The sequence below is a fragment of the Bactrocera dorsalis genome, chromosome 2, assembly GCF_023373825.1.
Source record: "Bactrocera dorsalis isolate Fly_Bdor chromosome 2, ASM2337382v1, whole genome shotgun sequence".
NCBI classification, from domain to species: domain Eukaryota; kingdom Metazoa; phylum Arthropoda; class Insecta; order Diptera; family Tephritidae; genus Bactrocera; species Bactrocera dorsalis.
In genome coordinates this window covers 28,884,881-28,911,599 of record NC_064304.1, presented here as the reverse complement: position 1 = coordinate 28,911,599, position 26,719 = coordinate 28,884,881, and the positions used below count along the sequence as shown (strand labels likewise).

General features: G+C 36.7%; 1 protein-coding gene across 10 annotated transcripts in view; it reads right to left on the bottom strand.

The window, feature by feature from the left end:
• The window catches only part of LOC105233143 (cytotoxic granule associated RNA binding protein TIA1), a 291,566-nt gene that overhangs the window by 146,765 nt on the left and 118,082 nt on the right, over window positions 1-26,719 (bottom strand). The gene's annotated exons all lie outside the window — the stretch shown is intronic.

The window sequence follows — 26,719 nt, the reverse complement described above, 5'->3', positions numbered from 1 at the left end:
GACTTCACTCATTTTATTCGTTTGTTTGTCTCTCTTCTTTTTATTCGCGAGAGCAAAATCCGGAAGGTAGCAACGGCAACTGCAATTCAAGTGCAAACACTTCAAAGTGGCCAAAAGTGACATACGAAACGTGCAATTTCGGTTGACATTATCAAAACATAGTTAATGGCAACGCCAAGTCGCCAAAGTTGGCGACAACGAGCCAAACGAATCGCCAGCGGCGAGACAAGAGGCACACTTGATGGCAAAGCACACGCTGCCGGGAGGATGTGTGGGCTGCGCTGGTGGTTAGGTCAATGTTTGTGGTTGTGTTTGTACCTGTCTGCAATACCCAGTGATTGTTGGCGGTGTTGTTGTTGTTGGTTGTGCACTTGTGTGCAAAACATGTGCAATTGTGCAGTTGTGTTGCATGACTAGCGGTGATAGTTGCCAGTTAAGTGGCAAGATATCAGATATGCTACTTCCCGGTTTGTAATGACGAGCGGCAACACTTGGACAGCAACCATATGAGACATGACGACGAAGTGAACATACACACACACATATACGAACTTATGTGTACATTTACAGTTATGTCAAGCAGTGAAGAGTGAAGACAAACTGAAGCGTTGAAAGTTTTTGTTGCCCATAAGTGGCGAGCGTTCGAACGAAAGAATCGCATATACCTACATATACAGGGTTGTGTAGGCTTGCGGGTGTGTTGGAAATTTGTGACATTGCAGTCTTTACCGTTGACCGACAACAGCGACAAATGACAATGTTTCGTATTACAAGGAAATTGTACTGGAATTCGAAAATCATGCAAGCCGTCAAGCAATACAAGCACACACATATATACATACATATACTCACTCATTTAGCTGAAACTTTGTAGCAGCTCACATAAAGCGGCAAGCATGACGTTCTAAATGCGGTAAGTGGCAAGCGTCAAGTGGCATGTGTCAGGACTTCGTGTGTGTGGCCGGTAGGGTGAGGGAATGTGAGCTGAGAACCGTGTGTTGGTGCACTAGTCGGTCTACTCGTTTCGCTAGTGGCAAAAGGAATTTGTGGTTAAGTTACATATCCGTGGTTTTGATTGATTGCAATTGAGATGGCAGATAAAAGAAGTGTGTGGCAAAGTAATCACACCTTTTGTCGTGTCACGTGTTCGGTTTGTTAACATTCATTAATATAGATATATATTTTTTTGTATGTGTTACTTTGCGAGGTAATTATGACGCTGCTGTTATACAAGGGCATGACTTTTATTTTGTCGATCGTAATTTGAAAATTATATTTTACCTATGCTTCAATATGTGTAAGTATAATTATATGAGGCATAACTCATTCATTCTTCATATTTTAATCATATTATAATTCGCGTTGATACGTGTTGAAATGAGGAAATTGAATTATTATTATTGCGAGTATAACATTTGTATAAAATACTTATTTTTACCAGTCGAATGTAGATTATTTATAGGTTTCTTGTTAGGATACTATTTATTAAATTTCTTTGTGGGTATACATACATGTGTATGTATATATGTATATATGTACAAAAGTTTGAATATATCCTATTATTCGAGAGAAAATTTAATTAATTACAATTCAGTATCATCATACTAAATCATGAAATGAATTAAGTAAAGCACTTGGTGAATAAATATGTATTGAGTTGAAGTATGGTGGGTTTTAGATATGCCTATAGGTGGGCAATTGCTTAAGGAGTTACATAGTTTTTCTCGGATAAAGATAAGCTTTTTCAACAATTTTTTTCTTATATAAAATGAAATGTCTTGCTAGAACATACACCATTATGCTCCGATTGAGCGAACGCCAAAACCATATGATCGAGAAAAAACGCGTTTAAAGACGGCGCTTAGCCTAACCAGCCTCGAGCGCACAAGTTCTCAAGACTATACCTCCGAAACAGTTACTCTAATCAACTTGAAAATTGAGGACAATATTTCAGAGGTATTTTAGAAGTTAATAAAATTTTTTTTGAAACCCTTAAACCCATATAACCCCACAAAGTAGGCCTAAAATAGTAATCATGCTAAATATGATATAACGAATTTTGAAACTGGTAAATATGTTTTGACTTGAAATGTGGTGAATTTTAAACTTTGGGTTAGGTGTTCGTAGTAGGCTAAAAACTGTAAATCATTTTAATCAATAAATTGGTGACGGAACAAGTTTGTGTGTGGTGAGGTGAAATATGGTGAATCACCTTTCAGATATAGGTCTCCAAAGGTACTGATTTATTTACTTTTAATTTAGGTTAGTGTAGATCTTTACATTATTATCTCTAGTTCACAACCCATTTAAATCGTTGAAGTTCCTGGTTGTGGTCGAGTAGGACTCCGCTTTGACAGCAAGTAAAGATTTGTGTTAACATTTTTAGAAAGCTTGTATACATCGTCACGAAAAATAACATAATTCAATAACCAAGAGCTTATAGTATAAGCAAAGGCGAAGAAATTAAATAAGAAGTTTTTCGATTTTTCTATGTGGAGTAGGAATCCTTACAGCTAATGAAAGACTGGCCTTACTGATGGCGATGAAATCCTTAGACCTCTTGCGATTCAGTTTCAGCCAAAGAAACCCTGATGGTAACCCAGCGCTGGCAAAGTTCCCGTGAAGCACCGTTATACAGTAGTATAATGCACATAGAGGGCTGTACTTTAACCTATTACCAATCTATTGACAGTGATGCTAAGCTCTCATTATTTTCTATCTCTTCAGCTTTGCAGTTTCCGGTGATTTCCGCTTTGGCCAGCCGCCTCTCTTACCATAAAGTAACTCGGTGCCGTTAATAGCGAGACTAGGTATTCCTAAACATTGAGCGGAATGCTTGTATTGCCGTCCTACCATAAGAGTAGTTAGTTATTTTTCTAAAGTAGGCTGAGAAGTAGCTCTATTGCTACCTAATTTATTCAATAGCATCACAATATCACCCATCGTAAGACCTAGCACTACGTATTGGAGTGTACACAAAGACCGTGGAGAGTCGATTCGGCTCTGTTCGCAGAAACTCGGACTGACGTATGGAAAGACTCGGCACATTTTACGTTGAGATCTTAAATTGAAAGCGTACAAAGTACATTTACAAGAACTGAAGTCGCTCTTCCAAGCGACATCGCTTCACTCAATAGGCTGTTCAAAAGTTCCAAGCAGATGCGACTTTTTCGAGCCTTATTTTGTTCAGCGATGGGGCTTTTGGCCCGGTAAAGATCGTGTCATATCACACGGTAGAACTTTGTGGGGATGTGTAAACATTTACATTTACATACATTACATAAACATTTGAAAGAGATAATTTTCGGAAAAATATGTATGCCAAAGAATGTTCTTTCGAATGATAATAAACATTTCCCATTTAAATTTAAGTTTCCTCATTTTTTCTTTAAAGAACCTCTAAATGGTTCACCCCCTATTTGTGAAGGGTTTTCTAGCTTCGGCGTAACCGAAGTTCATGCTTTTTCTTCTTTTAAATTGCAGTGACTTTATATATACTTTAGGGTAAATAAGCAAAATTACACTGGAGTAACTGGTACTTTCTTATGCATTTGTCAGTATTGAGTAGTTTCCGTAGGAAAATCTACTAATTCGTATAGTAAAACCGTTTTGTTTTCAACTAACAGCTGAATAAACAACAGGTAATCGTAACTAGCATAATTGCACATGAAAACATGCGAGTGCTTGTACGAATGAGCGCATAAGCACCTGCATACGGTTATATGTGGCACAGTCGCATAACAAGTTGAAATAACAGATGTGCACACTTGTTTTGTCATAACGGAATTTATGACTCTACATATGTACATACAAAGTACAAATAACTATTTGCCTACACAAACGCTGACAGCAAAGCATTGTGTGGCAACTTATATGTACATATATATAGAATTCTATATATGGAAGATATACCATACATATAAAATGTAACAGGACAACATAAACTTACAGATACTAATGTACATACATATATGTATAAGCATATAAATACGATTCGAAGTGGGAATGTTTACATTTTGCTCTTGACTGAATTGAAGTGAAGTGCATTGAAGTAAAAATGTTGCACGCGGGCAGGATGGCCACTTCACATCGAAAGCGCGCACCCACACAAAAATATACATATATATGTATATACTTGTATGTGTGTATAAGTACATGAAAAACATGCTCCATAACTATTATAGCGCTTGAATATCCATGCCGACATACAGGCACACATAAATAAATAGATGGGGCGCCACTGATTTAGTGCTTCGCAACCATCATTTTTTTGGATTGTGGCCAACTTCTGTGAGCGAGCGCGGCAAGGTGTGCGCTGGTACGCGGCGAACCGCAAAAGTAGTTGTGTAAATACGACATTAGCACATGTGTACACAGGCACACACAAGGACACACAGCCATGGAATTATTTCAGGATATATTTATGCACATTTTTGATGTATCTTCCTGCATAAGTGGCATGTGGCATGTGGCATGCGGCATGCGGCATGCGGCCAGAGGAAGTATGGTGTATAAATTGTAGTTTGAGTTGCCAACTAAACGGCAATCATGTTTGATGCATTGCTTGCATGTTGTCCGTTATGCCGCACAAGGCCCAGTCGATAATTTGATGGTCAATGGAATGTTCATTCAGCTCGTTCACTATTTAATAATAAATTAATGAAATTTTTTTGTATGGGTATTGCATAACAGCTGTCTTCGATTTACGAAGCTTTAGAGAGTAGTGAATCGAACAAACTAAACCTATGTTTCAAAGTGATTGGCAGGTTTGCGGTATGACCTTGCTCGTTGTTTTCTTTACATCCCAATTAGTTGACAAGAGAGCAGCGTGGAAGCGTAGCGAGCTTAGAAAAGATGAAGTGAAGAATTAGCTATTTTAAAATAAATGAAGAAATAGTTCAATGCCAGGTTTTAGAAATTCAGAAGAGTTATATAAGAAGCTGATTTTACTAAAGTATGAAAAACTAAATAATAAAAGTTCCGCACCAAATCACTTTTGGCATTCTGCAGGGCAGCATCCTATCCCCTGGCTGTGGGTCTCCTCCATTAACAAATTATTACTTTTTCTTCTCTGAAGAGAAGAGAGTTTCAAGATTGTCTGCTATGCGAAAGATCTCGTTGTTCTCTGTTCAGGATGGATCTTAATCGCATATCCCGGAGCGTAGAAAATGTTTTTGCGTACTCCGCCGGCTGGATGGAGGACCAGGGACTAACTGTCTATCCGGGAAAACTGAAATCTATTTCTTCACAAAAAGGACGAAAACTGTGCAATTCAATCTCTCTTCATTAAGGGGCAGAATCATTTCAGTCTCGAGTTCGGTCAAATTTTTCGATGTTATCCTTGATAAAAAACTAAACTTTCAAAGCACTTCGAATCTGGAACAGGAGTGGGCTTGGTTTTGTAGTAGTTTGTGTATTTCGTGGTGCTAATACAATCAAAGGAAACACAGTAAATATCATCTGGTTGCCTGGTCATATAAGAATAGAAGGAAATGTAAAGACAGACAGGGTGGCCCGCGCGAGAGCAGCTGGAACAATCCCCTTAAGCTGTTCTAGGCCATTCAGCTCCAAAAGTTATTTGAAGCAATGGAAGATAGAGGAACAATTGAGGCATACCACAAAGTTACTTTGGCATATTGTTAATTTTGGAAAGACCAAAAAGCTCCCATTTTTAGGCAAAACTGAGTTCAGAAACATTCTTGGGGTCATAACAGGGCATCTACCCGTTAGATCCCATCTTCAGAAAATGGGAAAAATGAATTCGGCAGAATTCAGGGCATTTACAGAGGATGATGAGACGCTGTGTCATTATCTATGCAAATGGCCAGCTTTCAGCCTGATGCGAAGAGACATACTCCACGGCTTCTAATACTCTACACTAAGAGACATTTAGTAGCTGAGATAGAAAATAATCAGGTATTTTAATAAATCAGTAGAGTTGATGGTTAAGGCTTAAATTGGAAAGGAAGTCCTCTAGAGCTGATAAAATTTGAGTCCCATCAATTGCCGACTTGGAAGGAGAGAGACAACACTTAACCTTGCTGGATACTCTACATGCCTGACAAATAGTAAGTTGTATGTGTTTTCTTAGTCGCGTGGTTTTCAATGTGACAATGTTTTGTTGTTTTGGAGCAGAACAACGAAGAACACCCTAAAGTTTGCATCCGCCATCGTGCGTAACATTCAGAGCAGTGCCCATCCACTTTATGGAAGACTTTGCGTGTGAATCGCAGTTTATTTCGAAAAAATATCACAACAACTATCATAAATAGACGGACAATAACTAAACGCTATGGGCTGATGAGAAAACTTTTCCACAAAGTGTTTATTCCTTTGACATCTGCGCTCTTCTCTACAGGAAGCGCAAACTACGTAGGTTTTTTTAAAGCGAGTTAGAGTAATTTAGAAAAAGAAAATATAGTAAGGTATAAATACTATAGACTGACGGACAGATAGTAAGATATGGCATCCGTCTAATTTTTTTTCATCGTAAAGGGAACTTTCACCTTATGACAAACAATTATAAAAAATCAGTTACATTTCTTGAAAACTGTTTTCAATGCTCCAAAAAACTTCGGAATCCTTGTAATCATCTTCATATCCGAATATGACCAAACAGAAAACTTTATTTAATTTCTTATTCAAAGTTTTCGAAAAACTTCCTTATTAAACTGGATTGAGAAAAACAGATTTCTCTATTTTACTGTTTGCTTTGTAGTCATGCCTGTATTCCAAACAATTTTACTGCAGCAAGCGGTAATTTGGCTTCCACTTTTTGTTAATTTCCCGCAAAAAGGTAGATAATATACGATGGGCATACAAAAAGCCGAAATAATCCTGTGCACCATTTGATTATGGTAGTGCATCATTACCTGCAACATTTCCTGCCGTTGCTCACACACTAACCTTTGCACACTTGATTTGATTGCAGACCGTGGCGCATTATCGGCCCTACGCATCGGGACGTGTAAGAGATTTGAGATTTCCGCAGAGTTAGGAATATTCACCGGAAAATCCGTAATGTGAGCTTAATTGCGCTGAACAGCAGGTGTTTTGCAAAAAATTTTAGATGGATAGATATAGAGGCAACGCAGTCATACATACATACTTGTATGTATGGTTTATATGTATATAGTATGATTCTAAGTACCATGCAAGGCAGACCAATATCTATAAATATTTTTTAAAAGATCTTATCATACTAATTTGGACAATTGGCTCTAATTTTTAATAAACATAAAACTAGGCCCAAGATCAACATCTTTTAAGCATTTAAGACAGTCTTCGCTAAATCACCTTTCTAATTATTATAACAGTTTTTTAGTTTATAATTCATTTAGTTGGTGACAGGTTTTTGATTATAAATCGTCAAAATTGTCTCACTAAGGTTTGTATTTTCATTTGGTAAGTAGAAGTATTCTTTCTAGTACAAATTTTTTGTAATCTGACTCCAGATAACCTATGTCATAGTAACGGTACACCATGCCGAGTTGTGATATATGACTCGAATTCAGAGATAACTTGCCTCTTCCTGTTTCAAACATAAAGATTAGAGTTTTTTTGACATCAGTCATTTTCTGATAATATCAACCACCTCGTTAAGTCAATCGAAATTTCATCACACACCACGATAAATAACAAGGTACTAAGTTACAAAGTTGAGCTCTTATACCAAATACTTCTTACAGTGAACTTGCGATAGAAAATTGTTGCTTCGATTTCAGGCTTTATAAGAGTTAGTTAGTACAGTCCCTATAATTACCGTTTTTCTTGAAAATACCTATAACCATTGAAAATGAGTATTGGAAATAGATTGGAAGATAATATGCAGTATTACTACAAGCATTGCTGATGGTCAAAGTTTTTGAATAACAAGTATGGCATGTACAGAGTTGGAAAAAGTATTGTCGAGAATTAGAACTTGTGACTATATCTCTGGGAACTCGTTAGATTGCTACTTTAAACCTGTTCCTAAAATTCAACAACGAGCTTGCTTGATATTTTTTATTTCTAGCGGAATCACGGAAAAGTAGTTGTTGAAAAATTTTTTCACCAAAGTCTTTGTATGGAATCAAGTATTCAGTGAAAGTCGCAAAGTTAGGTTAGGGAAAATCGCTGATCTAAAGAGATTGCACGTGGATTGCTACATGTAGTACTTTGTGAAGCCACAGAAATGAAGAACTCCTGTGTTCGAACTTACAAATTAGCAAAATGCTTAGTATCCAATACAAATTTGCATACGCGTTTAAACCCCATTCCAGTTCGATGTGAAGTCGGAAGGAAGGCGCATCCAAGTGTTTATGCCCTGACTATCCAAACGCGGAACAGTCAAGATGGAAGTGTTGAGTGGTTTTTTGCATACACTTTTTGCAGATGGACTCTGGTAAGATTCCCAGGCTTACAGCATGGTGACCAATAGGGCTAGAAACTAGACTAACTGAGGTGAAAGTTGCAAAGTCATCGAAAACTTGCCGCATGTGAGTCGTCCATCTCCCTCTGTTAATGGCGATAACATCGATAAAGTTTAAGGTTACAAAGCGCGTAAACTTTAGACTTGTACTAAAAGACGTACACTTTTTGCAAAACCGACGTCGAGCAGAGTGCTTGATGACGAATCAAAGGACAATAAGTTCATAAAACGCATTATTGCTGTTGACGAGAACTTATGTTTATGAACAAGACGTCGAAACTATCCAATAATCTAGCGAATGGCGCTCCAAAATGACCAAAAAAAAAATTAAACAAGAAAAAACGTTAACTTCGGTTGCACCGAAGCTAAATACCCTTCGTACATATACAGACGGACGGACGGACATTGCGAAATCGACTCAGCTCAACATACTGATCATTTATATATATATTTTAAAAGCGATAATACTAATTTGTTTTGAAATAAGTGAAAATGTTGTTTCACTTTTTCTTGTGAGTCCGGCTCAAAACGATTAACAGTTGGAAGAAAAACATAAAAATAAAATAATAGTTTGTAGATAATTGTTAGCTTGGGAAAAGATAAAAAGCTATGTATGATTATAGATAGTAACCAGCAAACACTAAAGAGAAGAAAATATAGTTTTTGAATTATTACCGATAAAGTGAAAAATAATAGCTTTTACATTCGCAGTTCATTTGAACGGTTAGTTCGATTCACTACTCTCTACCAGTTGAAGAATTGAAAGCAGCCAATGATTAAAATACAGCTATTTCACACTGTGTCGTATTTTGCATAAAGATAATTTATAATAATCTATAATGTAATAGCTTCCAGATCGCAAATATATTCCAATACAGTTATTAGTATTCGTATCGCCTTTTGGAATGCCATTATCAATCATTCAGCTCGTTTGTGAGCTTGCATAATTTATCAAATTACATTCATTTGCCACTAAAACCCGAAAATATCATGCAGTTGCTAACAAAATCGATTTATTTTAACAACAGAATGCACATTTATGCAACAAAATAATGCTTGTGTTTGTAACACATATTTTATGTGTATATGTGTGTATGTATAATGTGTGTAACGGCACATGAATAAGCATGCCAGACACTGTGGCACATTTAATAACGCCAGCACCGACGCTAATGTGCCACATGCAAAGTCGATAATGTACAGAAATTATAAAAAATTATTATTCAATGACATTTACATTGGTTGCAGACGAATACAGTGAGGGTGTCGTGCATTTACACACATACACACATGCATGTGTACTACCACCAATACCCATACACTCCTGCCGCAGTTACTTTGGTGGGCGAGCGCAAAAAGTTCCCTTGATAGCGGCGATAACCAACACACACAGGCACGCACACATTTTTAAAATTTCACTTCGAAGTGTGTGAAAATCGTCAGCGCTGGCAAAAATAGCATGCAATAATGATGGCGTATTGATGATGGTTCATGGCGAAAGCGCTAATAAAATACTGCTCGGGTGGGTGTGTATGTGTGTGTGTGTGTGGCAAGTTGGTCATAAATACGAGTGCTTACGTGGGCGGCGATAAAACCCAGTCACAGCGACAGACAACGTGCCTCATTTGCCATATTTGCCACTGTGGCAACACGACTGCCGGCACTACGGTGCAGCTAATGATGATGACTTTGACATTAAGTGCCAACCAGCGGCGAAGTCACGGCACCTTTGCGACGCTGCTGCAGTCGCCACCAACTCGCAGCGTTTCTTTTAGGTTGCGCGAGGTTTCGCCATTGACGAGCTAAAAACTTTGTTAGCTAAAATGTGGCGTATGACAAATGTTCAATGACATTATTTGACTCGAAATGAAATGCCATGCAATGAAATGGTTTATAAAGTGTAAATGTGTGGAGTTGTATGTGTGTGCGTGTGAGTGTCGCTCCATTTGTTTAGGGAATAATGAAATTTATTTGCATTTCGATGGCATCAAAATGAATATAAAATGCTTTACAGTGGCGATTAGTGAGCGCCCAATAACGAGGCTACACTTTCGACTGCCTACACAGTGCAATGTATGCCATAAGTGGTGGCACTAATAAATTTCAAATTGATTTTAATGAATTAAGAGTTATATTATATATACATATGTATACTGACATATACATACAAATATATATATATATCTTCTTCCAAGTAAAGATAACTTTTATATTATGTTTTAATTATTATCTTAAACTCATTCAACACTGCCTGCAACTATGTGCATTATGCATGTTGCAAACGAAATTGTGACCATTTTCGGTCTGCAAACACTTCTCTAATATCTCATTCCTCACTCTTTCTTGTGGCTACCATTTAGTAGCCGTTTGACAAACACAAAATTTATTGGCCATTGGGCAATGACTTCTCTCGAGAGGCTGATTGACTCACGATTGTGCCATAAACAACGTTTTAATGTGGGAATATTGACAGCGGAAGCTAGGCGATTGTCAAGGTCAAAAATGAGGACATAAAACGTGAAAGGGAGATAATTTAAGAACGCCTTCTTCTCCTTTTTTACTGGAGAAGACACAGCTTACGCGGTTATAGCCGAGTGAACAACAGTCGTTTCTTCTTTTTTAAAGAATGGCTGCTAGGATTAAAAATGCTCTGTGGCTTTACATTGATGTTGGGCTTTTTGACATTTTGCATTAAGCCATTAAACCTGCAGCTTTGATTCGTCATACATAATTTTCGACCTTAAAAACGGTCTTAATGATTTTTTACATCAAAGCATTTCCTTTAAAGTTTTCATCATTTAAAGTTATGCATTAAATGTACTGAGCGTTCATATAAGCACTCAACGGACGAGTTATCATCGTTCTATACCGCTCTCCACTGCCAGTAACGGTGTGACCAGCTTCATTACTAAATAAGTACTGATCGATGATTCCACCAGACCAAAAACCACATCAAACTGTCAATTAAGGTGAAACTCTCAAGTAAGAGCGTGGTCGACTTTACCGCCAGTTAATGAAAGATTTCGCTCTAATTCCTTCGCGAGCCGATAGAGGGCAGCTTTGTCCTTGATGCTTTGTAAACAAAGGTTCAATTGTCGTTGATCTTTTGAAAGAGAATCACGTTAAACGCCATGTGTGCTAAGTACGCGTAGCGCATGAAGCTCCGTTCCTTTGCATTCACCCGAAAGGTCCCAAAATGTCGCAATCAGCGGCTGCTAAATATATAAAAAAGTCGAAGGCATTTGTACAGAAGTGGATACAGCGATATAGAAGTATAGTGGCTAAAAATGCCGATGATTTACCAGAACGTGGTTCCATGGAACATAGAATAAAGATTCATCTTTGGGGCTGCTTCTCAAAGTAGTGATTCGGTACTTTGTACCTCTTTACTGACAACCTAAATGCAGAGAAAATTATAAAAATCTACAATAAGGCTTTATTGCTATCTGCCAAACGATGGTTCATCAGAAAAAATGAAGGTTGGATTCTGCAGGAGGACAACGATCCTAAACTCCGCAGCAAGCTCTGTACTCAGTGGAAAACTCAATCTGGCATCGTTATATTGGATTGACCGTCGCAGTCGCCCGATGCAAACTCTATTGAAAATGTGTGGGCATATATTAAACAGAAGCTTCGTGAAAGACGCACATATGTACACTTTGAAGCAGTTGTCTTACGAAATTCGTCGGATCTGGAGATCCTTGCCACTAGAATACGCCGTCGAATTAGTAGAAAGCATGCCTCGGAGATGCCAGGCAATTATCGACGCCGGTGATGACAGAACATATTATTGACCAAATTGCGTTATTGTTTGTAATATGTACAACATATGTATATATAAATGTGAAAGTTTCATAAAATATTTTTTTTTTTATAAATTAACACCACCACGCTCTTATTTGTCAGACTGTAATGATTGTAATGATTGTTCATAAATAATTTGTGCCCCATCAAAGATGGTGATTTTCGTAAATAAAACGGTTAACGTTTACAAGTTCTTCCAAGGTAAAACCAGTAAAATCACGACGTTGACGGTGGTCGAATGGCTTCAATTTTTGAGTGAGAACAATTTTATATAGATGCAAGCCCAAATCTTTTCTCAAAGTCTCAACGCTTAAAAATGTCTTGGAAATGAAAAATCACGGTCTTCAGCAACATTTGCCTGAACATCAGTAATATTTTCATTACTTCGAGCGGTTAATAGAGAAATATAAAGAAAACATACGCTCAGAATTTACAACAATTCGACGAATAGCGAGCACAGGTGGACGATTATTACGACCATAAAAAAGCGCACGGAAAGGTACAATTGGAGTAAACGTTGTTCTTGCGTATATCTATCCTTAATGAAATTGTAAACATTATTGAATACAATAAAAAAAATTACAGACCATGACATATTAAAAATGACGGAAACGACAATTAGAAATATTATCATTCCTAGAAAATCTTTCCTGTTAACGATCAGACGAACACTATGACCATTTACACAAAATATGTAATTTTCTTGTGTGGAAGTCATGGAAGAGCCAAACCACCACCTCAACTTTACTTAAATTTCAGAATCGCTGTACATGATGGAAAATTTTAAAAATAAATTTCCTAATCAGGACACATAATAATAATAATAGAGAATTCTGTTATCGAATCTTTTTTAGTCTAAATTAAAATGCAAGTTTATGTGCAACTTACTCATTGAAAGATAACCTTTTAAATCGGTTGAAAGGTTTGTTTCAAACACAACTTTTAAACGTTCCTAATAAGTAGCAGATTCTCCTCCATTAGCTTTTAAATTATGAAACTTCATGTCAAAAATTATCGCCCTTTAGTAGACCTTTTCGTCATTAACAAGGTTAGCAATTTACGAGCACTTCAGATGCAAATTTGTCACTGAGATTTTCACTCGTAAAAAAAAGAAAATGTGAAAACAGCAAAGCAAAAATACTAAGTAAATAAAAGGAAGACAAGAAATTTCGTCTACGTCCACCGCCCAATTAACGGAAGATGACGGTCGCAGGTCAACGGTGTGGCAGCGCCGCGCTTGTTTAGGTTAACGCGATGTCAATGACTTTATTTATGCTGACACCGGTGGCTGGCGCATCGGCCATAGCGCGTGTTGCGTAATCGGTCAATGAATGGCCAGGACCCTACGGCGTATTGTTTATGAGTTACATTTTTATGTTGCACGAAATTAATTGAATGGCAGTTTTTATAGTATTTTTTACTTTTTGTTTAACGATTAAAATCATTGGAGTGCAAACTGCTGCGTTGGATGTTTTTCTTGCTATTGTTGTTTAATTAAATACATATAAGCGGCATTTGAGTTATGCGAGGTTCAAATTTATTGCTTTGTCATAACGGAAATACACGTGCGTCACGCCACAAATGCTGATATTGATGTATATATCTACATATGTATATGTGCTTATATATGTATTTCTCTATATATATATTATATACTTGCATACATTTATATATTTACAAGATTTATTTGTTTTGTGGCGATATATTTATTTATTTTGCCGCAAAATTACAAATAGGTGTGTTCAACCGTTTCCGGCGTTTCATTTCCGCAGCTTTGTTCCCACACAAAAGCATTTGTTTATTCATTTTGGAAATATTACGCAATATTATTTTAGTTGGTGAACTTTTCTTTTCAATTCCGTACATCAAATTTGTATGCATTATTTATATTTAACAACTGCATTTCAAATATTTGAACCAATAAAGCATCAATTAAAATATATTACAAAATTTTTTTAAATTCCAAGTAATTTTTTGTTGTATTTGAGTAAATTCATTTGACTATGAGTTTTTATTACCATTTCATATTTATATTTTCTATTGTCAATACTCCCCACTACCGTTAGTTATTACTTGTTTTCAATTAACGCATATTTTTCGAACTATTAGCAATCAATTAGAATGACGATGATGAAACCACACGAAACCGTTCTTTATTCTAGATGAAATAGCAGATCTCCAATGTTCGATTTGGTTGCTTTTTTTCCAAATGCGCTAATTTTGCTTGTTCACATACCCATTGAGCCAGAAATAAGACCCATCGCTGAACAAAATTTTCGAAAACGGTGATCTTCTGAAAACTTAAGAGTCCATTCAACGAAGCGATGTCGCTTGGGAAGTTCGAGCGGCTGCAGTTTTTGCACAAGCGTTGACTGAGTTACGAAAGACCCAAGAACACAAATTAACGACAGCCATTCCTAATCTGTTTACGATGAGACGAACACCATGACCATTTACACAAAATCTATAATTTTTTCTTGAAAGGAAATTAATTTTTCTTGTCAGCTCTCGACAGCAACAAAAGAAATATGCTAACCAATATCGCCACTAGTGATAAAGCAACAATAAAAAATAACATCAACGACCGAATTTAAAGCCATGCGTGCGACCCACTTTCAAGTGTTGAAAAATTGCAAAAATGCGAGCGACTTAAAAACGTGTCGAAACAAGTGAAAGCTTTAAACGAGAAATAGCCTAGCTATTATCGTATACAAGAAAGAGAAATTGCGCCGGGATATTATTAATGATTTCGTTATGCTAAACTGAAGCGAACTAAAACGACGAGACATAAACGGCGACAACAGCTCGTGGATAAACCGCAGAGTGTTAAAAATGATGCGTAGAAGGGCAACTGAAGGCTGTGGAGCGGCTTGACTTGGACTATAACTTCGGCTTCGGCGCTCATGATTTTTGCTGTTGCTGTCAACGTCGTCGCTGTCTGATGTCGCCTGCAGCCGCTGACAAGGCAGCGCAGCGTGTTTTGTGCTACAACTAGAGGCGTTGATGATGAGTATGAGTAGAATGGTATGCTGAGGGTGATGACAAACCGGCCGACATTAATTGACAACCCTGTGACGAGTTGCGATGCGACACAACCGAAGCTTGTAAATGGCTGTGACGATGACAACCAAAATGGTGGCAAGATGTCATTAACCGGGTACGCATACTGTATTTGCTTTTTATGAGTGAAGAAAGGAAATATATATAAAATATTAAATGCACTCTGCTCAATAGATTACTCAGTTGTATCTAAAATCCTCTCTCGAAACGCGTGTTAAGGCAACGTTTCGAACTCGTTTCGTTTGTTCGCTGCTTTAGATTAACCAACCTGCAAACGCTTTCACCATATCCAACACTACTGCCAACAGACTTGTACAAAAATGGCATAAAATAAAACTACAGCATTGCGAAAAATTAAAGTTGACAACAGAACACAACTATAACTGCAATAACAACAAAAACTTCGAAAAAGCATAAGTGATTCCCACAATCTTGCAAGTTGATGTGCAAAATCATAAAAACTAAACTCTGTGCGTACAACACTGGCGATATCAGAAATTAAGACACGAAAGGCTATCATAAACACGAGGTCTCTTGAGACGTTGGACGAAAGCGACAGACATGCCACAGAGCTCGCGGCTAACTATTTTACGACACGCTGGCAATAACACAAGCAAATTGCCGAAATAGCTTGCAGGTCTGGCCACATAGCCAAGCGTATAGTCGCACGTACATATAGAAAGGCATAAAAATATCAAACAATATGCGAGTGTTGTCCTGCCATCACTATTATTGTTGCTTCATAAGCACTTGTGCGCGGAAAAGGGATACGAGTGAGTTGGCGAAAACGCTGGAAACGCGAACGCCACAGCGAAACAAAAATCAATTCAATCGCATTTTTACGCTTATGCGAAAAGTTTTACTCAAAGCACATTACGTTAACACACAAAAGTTTAAGTGTGCATTTACAAATATGATTGTGTTTGTGTCTGTCTGTGTCTGTGAGTATTTTATTGAAACGAGTGTGAGCAGCACTAAAATCATCAAATTACATGGCAAAACAGTACTTGAGAAATCAGCGGAAATTGTCTCAAGTGTCGGAGATAGTAAATAGCGAAGAACAAGTAGAGACCCCGTGGGAAATACGAAAAATATTTTAGCAGTTTTTCGAGTTAAAGATGGCGATTTTTAAAGCAAGTTACTATAAAGAGTAGTGACTAAAGAGAACAGAGAGCGTGAGGTTGTACAAGGAACACATATCTCGGAAGATTCATAGTTATAGGACCCAATATTTAGCTAGATATACTTTAACTACTTATATTATTTTTATTTCAATTCTGACCAAAGCCACATGGTGTGGTCTCACAGCAGTTTAAGATATTTTTGAAAAATCACTTCTCCGAAGCAGACGCGTGACTCGCTGTTGACACTATTTTTGTGAGGATTTTTTTGCGTAGGATTTTTTGTAATGAAAAAGTCATGTGATTTTTTCTGACCTTTTGTGTATTAGATAGAATAGATTGTAGTATTTTGTTTCATAGTCAAAATTTTCCTGTGTCCTATCACTCTGTAATATCTTTTATTGTGGCTAAAATTTCTATTGGTTTTTGTATGATCGATCGAGATATATTTGAGAGAGGTATTTTTTAAGATGAAAACTTATTTTTCGACATTTATTGGCTTTCGTAGAAATTTTGAAATGCTCGAATCGATCGTCAAGGCAGCTGTTCATGCTTGATTGGTTAGTAAGTAAAACTACTATCTTAGGGATTTTTCATGAAAAATGCTTCACCAAAGTATTAGAATTAACATTTTTAGCATATCTAACAATATTTATTTTAGAAAAGTGAATAGAAACTTCGTTAATTTTTTATTACAAATAAGTCGAGTGATTTTAAGAACTTTTTTTGAAAATAGTTACTTATATCTTAATATAATTTTTTCTGTTAACCTATATATATTATTAAGAAGATACGACAACTTACCAACTTCAATGTCTGAGTTGGTCAAAAAAGTGTTTCTAAAAACCACAGCTAAAATTTTAATCTCAAACCAAAGATTTCATTTTTAGTTTCCTGGAGAGTTTTTTCAAACGCTCACCTAATATTTCTCCGTAGTGGCTCTGCTATCGTCATTATCTCCGCCAGAAAACGCTTTACTTAATATCCAATCGCTTTTTTCTTCGCCTATTCCAACATTAACAAAACACCAACAAAAATATCATCGCACTATTAAAAGAAAAATAGGAAAACACAACAACAAATATTCAAGAGCAACAATGTTGCCGTGGCAGCAGCGCTCAAAGCAATAATAAGCGCTGTGGCACAATGCAAAACTTTTAGCACCCGAAATGGAGAAAAAACTACAAAGCAACAACAAAAATGCATATACACAAGTGCAACTCGAAATTTTCGTATATAAATTTTTAGCACTAAGGCACAGCGCGAAAGCATCAAAAATTTACAAATCAGAAATATGCTACTATAAAAATTTTGCATATCAGCAACAGCAGTAACAACAACAATAATCATAATAATAACAGCAAGAAAGTAGAAAATATTGGCGCAATTCTGCGAGCGCTGAAAGGCAGCACCCACTTTCTGCACAATCCACATGTCGCTCGTTTCCCCCACGCCCGCCTCTTCGCTGTTGAAACGCACTAACCGAATGACATTATCCTTTATAACTTATCCTTCACTTTTTCCTTATTATGTTTTCATCTCCATTGCAACACAAACATACATGTTTACATGTATGCATGTGTGTGGGTGTGTGTGTGTGCGCATAGCTTTCGCTTTCGCTTTCACCATCTAAGGGCAAAGTTTTCGCACTTCAAGTGCTGGCGCAGAAAAAGTATTATAACAATAGTGACAAAAGAATAACGGAGAAAGAGAAATGAGAAAAAAATTGAAAATAACAATGTCTGTAAAGTAAAGCAATTGAAGAATTTTCGTGATTCTTGGTTAGGGTAACCAGGAAACGAGGCAAGTGGCAGACAAGTTAACAGCGCAGAGAACAGTCGCGTGTTAGTTGAGGAGCGAGGGGCGATGGAGCGCAGGCGTCTGCCGCTGGCTCAAGTGTGCTGTTGCATTGCCCGGAAGAATTTCGAAGAAAAAGCTAAGAAATCAACAGGAAAACTTTTACATTTCCCCGCGGTATGGTGTTTGTTGTGCTTTACGCCGAACTTTTATCTTAGTTATTGCATTTTTATTTTTGGAAGAATGAAAAAAAAAAATTTTTTTGGAACTGTTATGATTTGAAGGTCTCAAAGAGGGTATCGAATGGTGCGTTTCAAGCAATAGTTTCACGCTTTGACTATTCCAAAGCTTCATATCAAATTCTGGGAAGCAAATGTAGAGCAAGGTTAGGTGGTTTCAACACCACGCAGATTCCTGGAATGACAGAAACAATTTTTAAATTTTAAAAACTTGTTTACATATTTAAATTAATGTGTTTCGTGAAGGCGTTTGAAGATTCCTTACAGTCTTGATTAATGAACGATATTCGTCAAGAATGCTTTCAGTGATAATTGTTTGTAGCGAGCAAGTGTTTTTGATTGGTACAATTTATTCAAAGCGGGTCGAGAACGTGTTGACGATGAATCACGTCCTGGACGGCCATCAACATTAACTAATGATCAACACGTCAATAAAATAAAGGAAATGGAGCTTGAGAGTCACTGTTTAACAGTCCAAGTTCTTACTGGCATCGTTGGAATATCAGAAGGATCAGTAAAATCCATTTTGAAACCATATGGACCTAAGAAAAGTGAAAGTGTGATTGATTTTAAAATCACTAAATTTTTTTCGAAAAACAGCGTCGCTTAACGTCTGTGAAACCACTACCAGGATATCATGGAACGTGCTATAACTAACGACAAGTCTTGGATCTATGCTTACGCCCGGGAGATTGACTATCAATCGGTCGAATATCGTCGCAAAGGTGAACCAAAGCCGAAAAACTCGCGTCAGAGCAAGTCAAAAATCAAGGTTATGTTGATAGTTTTCTTCGATTATCGTGGTGAGGTGCACTCCGAATTCCTTCCTATCGGTCATACTGTCAACAAGGAATAGAGGGATTGGAAAAAAATAATATGTTAAAGAATCCTGAAACTGTGAGCAAAGTTTTACTATATTTTGCTCATAGTATGAGTAGTATGTGTCTGTATATCAAAAATACATTCAATATATTTCTCACTGAATGTCGATTGATTGCCTCCTTGCATATTTTAGGCCACTCCCTCCTCACTACTCATTTTTCTATTATTCGACCATAGAATACTCCTGAGCACATAATTTAAGCGAATTTTCTCTTCTACCTACGACCTGGGTTTGAAAGAGAGAATTATCATGACAATTTTTGAAAAATTAACTAATTAATCGCCTATAGTAAAATTTTATTTGAAATAAGTATATCAGAATATTTTTCAGCCATGATCTAAATGAGACTAGTTTCAAGTTGTACTGTTTTGTGTAACTTTATTTTAAGCCACTCATCTAATTATATTTACTTTTCTCAGGATTTCATAATGAAACATTATCTACGAGTAGTTATTCGATTTCAACGACCATCTATAGAGAATTATTCCGAATATATAAGCGAATTGGAAATAAAGTGTTCTCTACTATATTCACATTATTCTTCTTACAAGAACTTTCTCCGACCCTACGGAACTACCCTCTGACTAACATGAAACGCTATTACAGAGAAGGATTATTCGGAACGACGCACAAAAGCGAATTTATGCGAAATAGCAAACATTCAGCAATTCACGAATTATGTGGACCAAATTGGCACCGCTGGGAACCCTTCTAAGTCAATTGTTGATCATTTATCTTTACCGCCCACAATAGTGTTGTTGCAGACACTGATTGTTACATTTCTGCTGTACAGTATGGTTTTGCGATTTTTCATAAATTTTGTACATAAGCACACACTTGTATGTATGTATGTGTGTGTATAATTTTGCATGAGTAATTTGCGTATTTATTCGCAAGTGTGCAACATTTAGATATATTTAATTGTATCTGTGTGTTTGCAAGAATAAATTAAGCACATGTGTGTGTGTCTACTTTAACAACAACAGGATATAAGTGGTTGTATGCATTTATGACGGAATTCGTTAACATTTCTAGGGCAATCTTCCTATTTGTGTTTTATAGATATCCTCACACACACACACACTCAACCGCATTCTCAATTCATATTGACACAAATAAAGCACATTTACATATTTTCTGCAAATGTGAGAGTTGGAATTGGCACCATTTATGACACAAACTCATGCTCATGTTCATAGCGAACGGTAAATATTCTGCACAATACCAACGGTTACGATTTTACTGTGAGAAAAAATAGAATAGAAAGAGTGTCAGAGATTTTTCAATTTAGTCCAGTACTTTTCTTATGTAATTGGAACTGGTTCATTTTAGACCAGTCTATAACAAGTACAAAACCTTTCGAATATGCATTTGAATACAAGGTCATTTACTAACAATGATGTTAACTGGTCGTGTGTAGCAGAGGTATATAATGTATTGAGGATTGTTATCTTCAAGTCCTGATCTGAATAAAGCTTAAAAACTCTATATTTCTATTATTATAACATATTTATTGGATTTGTTACTGTCTATCTGCCACATCCAACTTCTATCAAATTTTAGAAACTTTCAAATGTAGTCTGAGCTTAGTGAGAGTCAAAAACCAAAATAAATCTTTTTCGCTAATAAAAAATATATCAAATATTTATTTCAACGAAACAGTCACAGGAGCGAAAAACCAATAGCTTAGAAAAAGTAAAATTTGCTACTGGGTTACATGCATACAAATTCAGCACTGCATGTGTCTACATACACACACATTATATAGATGTGACATCAGTGGAATTGTTATTAGAGGTAAAATTAAATCTAACAGCTGTGAAATTTACATTTTACTGTGAAAACAAATTTAGGCAAATATGAATTTTTAATACCCAAAACGAACATGCGACACGGGCAACGTATCAACTAAATTCTCAAAATTAATATATATTTTCTATTTCACTATTCGCCTACTTTACAGCGAAAATAACACTTTAGTTAATGTGTGAGTGGCTGTTTTTCAGCTAATTAGCTAACTTACCGTAAATGTATGTGTATTTGTATAATCAGTTTTTTGTTAAGCAGTCTAAATTAATAAGCGGATTTTAATGTGAGTTCCCATTTAAAGAGCATCGACACGCACAACCTCTTTGTGGATTTCACAGCTGCTTTTGACAGCACGAAATGGAGTTGCCTTTATGTCGCTTTATGTATGAATATGGTATCACCGCAAAACTAATACGGCTGGGTAAAGTGACGTTAAGCAATCCGAAAAGCTCTGTCAGGATAGGGAAAGGCCTCTCCGATACCAAACGAGGTTTCAGACAAGGAGACTCCCTACCATGCAACTTCTTCAATCTACTCCTTGAGAAGATAATTCGAGCTGCAGAGCTGAATAGAGAGAATCTTTTATAAGAGCCGATGATATTGATATCGTTGGTCTCAATATCCGCGTCATTAGTTCTACTTTCTCCCGATTGGATAAGGAAGCGAAGCAAATGCGTCTGGTAATCAACGACGACAAGACGAAATATTTTCTGCCATTAAAAAAAAGGTGTCGCACTGGCGACTTGGCTCCCACGCCACTGTTGACAACGCCCGGTGTGTTTAACGTAGGTACCTGCTGACGACAGCCTTACCTCACTACACTCAAAAGCACAGCGGATCAACTCAATGTGTTTATCAGCATCCTGAGAATGCTAGGCCTTTCCAGTACTAATTGGCAGTGTGGAATGGACACACTAACCACCTTGTTCGGGTTTGTGGTACATCTAAAACCTCTGCCGTGCTTTGAGTCCGGCACCCGGCGCAGAGGCATCTCATGAGTCGACGTTGCGAGTTTTCGAGAATATAAATGAATTCCCCAATGAGTCAATCCGTCGCATGCATCAATTGGTTCTGTGTCAAGGAGCTCAAAACTTTGGGTTTAATGTTTATGTTAATAAACTTAATTGTCTTGTTAGAACGCTATAGAGCCATTATGTTTTTTTCATGATTAATGACTTTTTTGTGGCTCAATTGGAAGATATTGATTCGGTCGACCTTCGTTTCCAACTAGACGGCACTGTATGTTTAGGAAATGAAACAATCACTTTATTGAAATAAATGTTTGGGAAACAATTTATCTCGAGTCGTGGAACTGCGGCGGAGCCTCTAAGATCGTGAAAGTGATGGACTATTTTTTGTCGGGTCGCTTGTCTACGCTGATAAGCCAGAGACGATTGATGCCTTCGCAGAGAATATTCAGCGCGTTGTTGCTAACATCAGGTCATATCTGCTGCAGGAATTGGTGGAAAATTGGGCCTTTCGGCTGGAATTTGTAAGAGCTATATGAGTTCTAATTTAAGGTGTAATCCTCAATTTCCTTCATTTCAAAGTCCAAAGAGAGATAAAAGTTCACTCTTTTAATGATCAAACTTAAATAGGTTTTTTGTTTTGCTGGAAAACTGATCACACACCCACTCATAAATCGAATAAAAGCACTTGATATAAATGCGAGCTCGTTAAAGTTGCCACTTAGCAACTTGCTCTAATGCCAATGAATTGGTGCATCGATAAGTACAACCAACAAACGTAAAAAACAGATCAAATAAAAATGCGGCAAGGTAATCTGTAAAAAAAAAAATTACAAAAAAAACTGCCAACGAAAGTTATCCACTTTTCCACGAACCTTTTATATTTGCCACCTATTTATCTATGTATGCAGTAGTATGGTTGTATGTGTGTGCGCGTGTGAACTGCTGTACGTGTGGTGCGCTCAGCCGACACAATGAAATGCAATTTGGTGTTGCCATCAAGTGTTGATGACAACTTGTCGTGGGCAAAACTTTCTAAAACGCACACTTCCATCAACTCTAAACCGCTTTTTTGTGCACAAGTACTTACCGAGCCACTCAAACTCGACACCTTTTATGCGAGTGTTGCGGCAAAAAATTGAAAATTCAATTGCAACTGCAACAGCAAATGCACTACACTATTACACTTACACACACACACACACATGAGAGTGAGAAGAGGTAGTGTGAGGGTGGGCGAACGTGGTCTGTTCGTCAACCTGCGTGGGCGCTAAATTCTCAAAATGCGACTAGTCAACAATTGCCAATTGCAAATAACGGTTTCAAAGAATTTTTTTCTGCAATTCCTTTCTTATTTTTTATTTGAAAATATTTAACCAGAGCTAAAAGGATGCACATAACGAAACCAACGTTCGGCGACAATAACTACAAAGTAGAGTGAACCGCGAAAGGTGGCGATCGGATTAGATGCGCACACTGAGAAAAAGAAAGTTGTGTTTGAATAAGTGAATCCATGGATACAAATAGTATTGTCTTTTGATACTTTTTTTATTAGGGTCTTCTAAAAAATTTGTTTTGTGGTCTCCCTATGTTGCCATACGTAATCATCAGTGATCTGACAAAAAACGGAGCAAGCTCCTCTCTCAAAATTTTCCGGAGAAGGGTTTTATAACATTTCAACGTGCTAATAGTAATAGATCCAGAGTCCCTATATCAACTGACTAAAAATATTCTCAACTAGGCTTCAGGTTGGTACAGAGCGTCATCTACAAACGAGAAACATGATTGAGGGAATGTTAAAATCTTACTTCCCATCTAAAAATGTGCAAAGGGTCGACTAAGGTTTCAAGCTCCGTTATTCCCAAGAAAGTCAGGTCTTTGAATTTGAAGTTTTTCTGGTTTGGATCACTTGAGTATTGTTCGGTAACATTTTCTGATACTTTTTGTAAAAATTTTAGGCTATAGCAACAATCACAAATTCTAATAAGTTTAGTTCGTACCTTCCTTCTTAAGACAAACGATGCCCCGAAACTAGAATATACTCTTCAGATGTCTTGAGTGAATGAGAATATATGGATCGATGGAGAAAAAATTTTAAAAGTAAAAATTTATTTACTCTTCTCATAACTAGATAAAAAGTCATTGCTAAAGGAAGGATATTTAGATATTCGGACTACCTTTATTCTTAACAAAAGACAAGGTACTAAAGCTATATAGTTCAGTGGCGGACCCAAAGTTCCGTTTTCGAGGGATTCTACAAAAAAATTGTCACTAATACTTCTCCTGTCATGATATAATAGATCAATATATGATTTGGAGGGCTTAGTTTGATCCCCAAAACCAAGCGTGGATCCGCCAATGTTGAGGTGATACGAAGCAGGAATGTCTTCTATATATATTGAACAGATTCAGCCATGATCAGGCGAATACTTGAGCAGCCGTATTACTGTAGTCTCCCCTAAATATTTGTACTATAGCTGTTAAACTTTTCTGCATGAAAACATACTGAATAATGTAGTCACTAACAGTGCTATTATGATAAACAGACAACTGATCTGCACAATTTGTATGCGAAAAATTCTGAAGTTTCCAACTAAAGCAAAAAAATAAACTCTTACCGAATTTCCCTAATTTCATGCAACAATTTCCAATAGCGCAACTATTATCTAAATACGCCCGCGTATTCGCGACAAGTTCGCTGCATTTGACTATAATTTTACAAATACACAAATCGCTTACGCAATACACCTGTACACCAACACACACCTGCAATCGAACTGAGGCACTTTTATTGATGTTTCAATTTCCTTTAAAGTCAGCGTTACAAATCGGTTGTGCCACACACTTTTTTTCTCACACTTCCTTACACACACCGGCTCACCTCAATGCCATTCACTCAGCTATTCATTTGCTCACTCCCGCGCCCTATCATTTGCACGTTCACTCTATTCAATCTGGCATTCAGTATTCAGTCACCCGGGCATGCCACACAAACACACACACGCATACACACATCAAATGGCTGGGTATAATATGGGTAGTCCAATCGGTGAAATTCAATTGCCGTGTTGTGACTACCTCAATTGGTTGCGGTGTGCAAAGGAGGCAGCTGAGGGCGATTGAAATGAAATTACTAGTTTATGTGTAGACGATTTTGTGACTCGTCGCCGCTGGCAATTTGTGCATTAGAAAGCGCGTGTGAAAAAATACCAAACTGACATGGCAGCAACACATGTATGAAATTATAGTGGCAGCAATATGACTCTGTTAGCATTACATTATAGTACAAGCTTGTAATTAGTAAGAAATTCCCAACATGTCTGCTGTGATAACGTTTTTATAGTTATAACTATTGATATTTCAGATGATAGAATTTTAGATGTTGAGTCCAAGTGCTTTCAGAAATACAGTCACACGATCACAATTTGGTTATTTCAGTCTAAATGGTTGTGATTTTGGGTTCGCAAAGAGCTATCGAAAAGTCCATAAAGATCCATAGGGTGTTCAAATTTCCTGCATCAATGTCTTCACTATAACAAAAATAAAGGTGCTATATTTTACTGTCGAAATTAATAATAATTGCAATAAATATCTAACATTGCTCTACAAAAACAATAATTTTTTTGTTCAGCAAATTTTGATGATCTCAAATATCAGAGTACCGCCTCATCCATGGAAATAGTGAGTGTGTTGTTAACTTTAAGATAATAGCATATCTAATACCGGTTGATGATTTGATTTGCCACTAATTTACTAGTTTTTATCAGTACCGTTATATGGGAAGTGAGCGGATTTATCATCCAATTTCATCCAATAGGTTATAGTATTTTCCTCCAGGCGAATATGGGTGTTGTGACTTTAGTAGTTATGGACTTCGAGGGCTTTTAAAATTGGATGAGGTATACATACATACTCATAACAAATGAACCAGGAAAGTAGCTGCCAAAGAATTAATGTTAGTCCATATTTAATTTCAAATACACGTATATTGTATTTTAAACATTGAAAAAGTTATTTCCTCTCTTTTTAATCACAAATACGTAATTGTAATTAACCAATGCAATCAGCCGAAACAATTTAATGATTTGTATACATTTTTTATCACTTTTGCAGATTTCTTTCGAAAATTTCACATTTTACGCGTTGATTCTGATTTTTAATTAATTTTGTAATATACGCGGAAGCGGAAGTTTAAGTGCGAAAAAAGTTTATGATATGCTTGGCAATCAAAAAATTAAAATGCAAATGAATTCGTCGAAAAAAACTATAAAATGCTATTTTGGGGTGGTACAGAATGTATACCCAGTGTTAGTTGTTATAAATGGTATTCTTGTTGAAGGAATGAAGAGGCTTAGACGAAAAAAAATGTGCAAAGGGAATATCTTGCATCCAACTAAGTTTCTGTGTAATAGATTTCCAGATGGAAACAAAATTTCAAGTTTTATGGCAAGTTTTTTATAATTTCTTTCAATGTTTTTTGTAAACAAGTTTACAGTTTCCATTAAAAATTGAACAAATTGGTATTATTAGCTGGCAGTGGAACAATGATTGGCCAAAAATGTACTAGGGTACACTTGTAAGCACCGAGAATGAGATTTGTTAAAATATATAAATTATTAAAGGACCGT